A 5,488-nucleotide genomic window follows, 5' to 3' on the forward strand; every position below is an offset into this window, starting at 1 on the left:
AGACAAAAAGTTTTAAAAATTATCTTATAATCAATCAAAACCATCTCAATAGAAGAAAAAAATTAAGATATCCTTTTTTCAAAACCTCATTGATTTGATCCTTCGTATACATAAAGAAGAAGAAAATTTTGGGATGACAGTTATGAAAATTTTAAAGATTGGAAAATACAATTTTGTGAATTTGGCAAAAAGAATGCAAATCTTCAATTTTGGGGGTGATTGGTTTAATCTGTGAATGCTGTACACAGCTTCAATTCTCCCCACAGCACTCGAATGAAATCAATCAAGCTTTGCTCAATTTTTTAATTTCACAGCCATATCTATCTTTTATTTTCTTTTATGGCTGTAGAGAGCTAAATTCCTAGAGCACTTTTTCAACTGCTTTTGAAAATATTTTCTTCCCTTTATGCCAATCCACGTACACTTCCTTTTCTATATAGTAATATATTTCACTAATATAAATATAATAATATATTTCTTGCATACATATTCCACAAAATATTACAAATACTATGCACAAATATATATATATATATATATATATATATATATATATATATATATATATATATTACATAAATAAAAATGTTTCACATACATATACAAATAAAAATTACATGTACTAACTTATATCATAATCATTTTATAATTTTTAAAATAACTAATTAACTTATAAATTTTAATTTTAAAATATTATTATTTAATTCTAGTTTTACCTTTAATATAATAGAATTTAATTTTAGCATAAATGCATAATGTTAATACTAACCAATCATGCTTTTTAAAAAAAACTCACGGCTAAAACCTTACCGCTACAGCATGAAATTCTACAGTATTATTTCTAGAGCAAAAATATAAATCTACAGTTGCAAACTAATCAGACTCTTTGTCGTTGTACTGATAAAATATTTTGTGCAGAAATGTGCTTTTATGGTTTTAATGACACATATTTTTTAAAATTAAAACAATATACAATATATTTAATTATAATATTTAAGGTAAAACTATTTACCGTTTATATTTATTTTATATGGTATTTAAGTCTGTGAAATTTAAATGCAGAATTTGCATTCATATTGTAGTTTTGGCATTTCAAATATTCAGAATTTTAATGCATTTGATGTTGTAGCTAAATGGAGCATCTAGGTGAAAAATATTCAAAATAACAACATTTAAACATCTGCATCCAAATACAAACATTTAAATACAAAAACGAAGGCATCATATAGTGCTATAATTTAAAATCAAAGTTCCTAATCAAAAACAAGTAAAAATCTTAAAACTAAATCCTAAATCCACATCCTTCAATGATGAAAGCATATATTCATAATTGTTTGGAAAGGCATTCTTGTTCATACAAAATGCTTATAGCCTACTTCTTAATTCTTATTAATTCAATAAAAAAACATACAAAAAAAACACAACATAATGAAGGATACCTATTACGAGACTGGTATATATATATTTGTACCACTACTTTATTTTGGGCTTCAAACCAACGACCTCAAATGATATATAACCACCTAGTAGCCAGCAGAATTATCCACTTCAGTGTCTTCAGAGATCTGAACATCAGATCCACGTGGAAACATAAGTATAAACCTCCGAAGTACTGTAGTATCTGTCTTCATTGACCACCTTCAAACCATAGGTAATATGTCAGTTAGTAAAAACTTTAACTAGAGAAAAAATTAAACACGAGTCATTAGGTGATAGAAACGAACGTGTATCTACACAAATGATGGATGAAAATGGCCATCTGCATCTTAGCAAACTCAGCTCCTAAACATAGTCTAGAACCAGCGCCAAAGGGCATGTAAGTCCTGGAGAGAATCACACTTAAGTCTTTTCCCTGAAAAATAGTTTATAAATCGGATAAGTAGAATTTAATTTGGGGTAAGGAAGTAATAATGTATGAAGAATAAATGGAATCACCTCCCAACGCCATGGATTAAATGCTAAAGGGTCTTCATACTTTTCTGGATTGAAATGGACACTAGGAAAGCCCATGAAGATCCAACCAGCTGGAATTGTGTAATCACCAGCATGTGTTTCATGTTCAACTATTCTAAGCATTGTAGGCACCGTGCTTGTGATCCTTAGAGACTCATTTATCACCTGACACAAAAATATCATGTTTCTATGGACTGCTATATGTCAAGATTCATAGGATCTCAACTAAACTATTGGAGTTGAATGAACTGACACAAATGCATAATTTTGAATAACATTCATTTCAATGGATTTTTGAGTAACTATGCATTGAATGATACGAGTATATAAACCACTAGACTATATATATGTGATCCTTAGAGACTCATTTATCACCTGCACAAAATATCATGTTTGTATGAAATGATATAGTATATGTTCAGATTTGTAGGCTTTCAACTAAACTATTGACGTTAACTCAAATGAATGATATTGTAATAACATGCATTTTAGTGGATTGAGTCTGAGTATATATATATATAGTTATGTGATTTTTGTATCATTATAAAGTTATGAAGTGTAATTTTGGCAGATACTCACCATCTGGGTGAAAGTCATTGATTTATAATCTTCCCATGTTAGGTTGGCTTCTTCCTTCTCAGTCTTATCCCGTCCAATTCGCTTATGCTCTCTCTGCAACTCCAGCTTGACTTTAGGGTTGTCGTTTATGAGCTTTACAGTAGCTGCAAGGACTCCTGGCGTTGTCTCGTTTGCAATCACAAAGAAAGTAAATATGTACTCGATCGCATTCTCTATGCTCATCGTTTCAGATCCACCTTCTCTTTCCCCAAATATGATCTTGAAGAACTCCCCAAGCTCCTCTCCTGCTGCTCTCTTCTTCAACACAGTCTCTTTTAGTAAATTCATCATCTGATTTCTCGCCTGTTATAAAACAACATGCCTCGATTCATTTTCCATATATAAAGGTATTAAGATTATATGAACCAAGAAAACACATACCTTCAACATTCTATAGACACCATTACCAGGAATGCTCCATGAGAAACGAAACCACCCTCTAGGAAAACATCTCCAGCATTGTGTTAGTTCTTTCGCTGCATGGGGTTCCATATCACCCATAACTTTCTTCGCAAGACATTCAATTAAGATCTGTAACATGAAGATATTTATTAGATGACATAATATATCTTACCTAATGGAGTTATTTCTTTATTTTTTTTCTTTTTCTTTTTGTTACCTTGCTTGCTGTTTCCTTGATGTCAAGACCACCATACTTAGCTCCTATCTCCATGTGTGTTCGAACCAAAGAATCAATGTTTTTTATCATCCTAAATCTCAAACCTTGTGAACCTAGGAACTGGGTTGTCAAGTTGCGAACATGTTTATGGGACTCCTTACTCTTTACAAACATGTTGTTTTCCCCAAAAAACCGCGCTAAGCTCTTCGGCGCACCAGGAACATGATTAGTCTTTGCTATCTCCATGTTCAATCCAATATCAGTTGAGATAATAACTCTGGCTCCAAATAAGCTTGTCCGAAACACTGGTCCATATCTAATATTTTATTTGTAAGTAAAAAGGAAAAACGCTTTGTAAGCTAGGGCAATGAAGAGAAGGCAGTATGTTTATTGCTACAAACCATAATAAAATATACATGACAAATTCATGCAAGTGAAATCAACTAGGTAACATAAGTTAAATAACCTGAGGATTTTCTTCGTCAAGAATGTTGGCAACTGAAAAGCGTCATGAGGCTTCATGAACTCCAACGTCTCTCCGATGATTGGGAAACCCATCGACCCTGGAGGAAGTTTTCCATTACTTGTTGGATTCCTCCACTTATAGATCCAATGACATAGCTTTACCACTACGAGTGTAACCACTATAGTCCAGAATTCATAAACCTCTACCATATTAATATATTTCTCCCTTTTCAACTACTTTTGATATGCTCCGTTTTAGGGTTTAGGGTGGCAAACTTATCTGAGGGAGGAACTCTCTTTATAATAGTTCTCTGTGTACATACATCTTCACAAACGAAGATGGTAACTGTGTATGTAAGGAAAGACAGCTGTTATTGTATTGAAAAGAGGTATTTAATATTAGTTGTTTGATAGTTGAAATAAAAGCGGAGACTCACTGCTTGCTCTATCTGGTACTGGATTTCTCCTCTGTAACATCCAATGAAATAGGTTCACCACTATGGGGGAAAGAATCTCAGTCCATGTTAATTTATTTATTGCATTCAACTATTTTGGAGTTGGTTTTACGGTTTAGGATTTGTATGAGCCTACATTTTTTTTTAAATAACTGCTCTCTGGTTGGTACGCAAGGGGACCCGATATTTCAAACTTCAATATCCCCAACTAATTCATATAAATTTCACCATTAACTAGGGTAGTATTATATTATATGTAAATATACATATATGTGTACTTTAAATCTTTATATTATGAACATGATACATTTATTTAGGTCTGCTACTATCCATACAATAATACATTTCATTAAGATGGTGGCTGTTTTTAAGAAAAAAAGAACAGCTGTGCTTGAATTTAAACAAACTACAAGTTGCTGTAAAAGAAGACTAGAATTGTAATTAATACTTTGTAAAAGATCTAGAACTCCATTTATTTATACATCACTAAATTTACAACAATTAAGTTTTAATAATTTTTTTAAAAATCACATCTTTTGTAATAACTTACAGCTGTACAAGTGTTTACAAAACCAAATATCTAAAACAATTTTTGGGGTTTTCATAAAATTCTACGGCAATAAAGTGTAAAACTAAAATAACCTTTTTAAAGTACATCAATCACTAATCAGACCCAAAGACTAGGATATTGATTGTTTCTAGTTTTTGAAATGGTTTTTGTTTTTCTAAAATCAAATTTTTATTCCATACACATCTAAGTAAATAGGTTTCTTATTTTAAGGAGAATTAAATTTTTAACTTTTTCACTATTTTATACATAAAACCAGATTCTTGTTTCACTGATTTTTCCTTGATAACAACCACGTTCATTTTGCTGGAAAATAAATTATTTTATATAAATAATTAAAATTACATCTACTATCTTATAAAACAAATGAACAAAATCTCATAAATACGATTTTTTCACAAATCAAACTTTATATTTTTGTTTAGATAAGTTTATTTCATAATATTTTTTAAAAATTTGTACAGTAAAGATTATTGAAAAAGTAATTCAGTTTGCTAGTTATAACCATTACCTATATATACACTGTAAAATATTTTATATTTTAAAAAATCTAGAGATTAATTATTACTTTTAGTATTTCAATAAAATAAACTTTACACCTTTTACCATAGTTTAAAATATATCAGTTTTGTATTTGTTTAAAAAACTAATTATAAATTGTGCACTATTTGATATGTGTAAAATTAATAATACTTTAAAAATCTAACTACTGATATTTTATAATATTTTATTTACATGAAATAGATGGATGGTCTTTGATATGAAAAATGCATTTATGGGATTTAAGCTATTTTTTATATTTCTAAATTA

At 29.9% G+C, this 5,488-nt stretch overlaps 1 pseudogene; it reads right to left on the minus strand.

Moving 5' to 3' along the window:
* Positions 1-1,314: 1,314 nt before the first annotated feature.
* Positions 1,315-4,090, minus strand: LOC108852725 (cytochrome P450 708A2-like; annotated as a pseudogene).
* Positions 4,091-5,488: the final 1,398 nt, after the last annotated feature.

Source organism: Raphanus sativus, chromosome 4 (assembly GCF_000801105.2).
Source record: "Raphanus sativus cultivar WK10039 chromosome 4, ASM80110v3, whole genome shotgun sequence".
Taxonomy (NCBI): domain Eukaryota; kingdom Viridiplantae; phylum Streptophyta; class Magnoliopsida; order Brassicales; family Brassicaceae; genus Raphanus; species Raphanus sativus.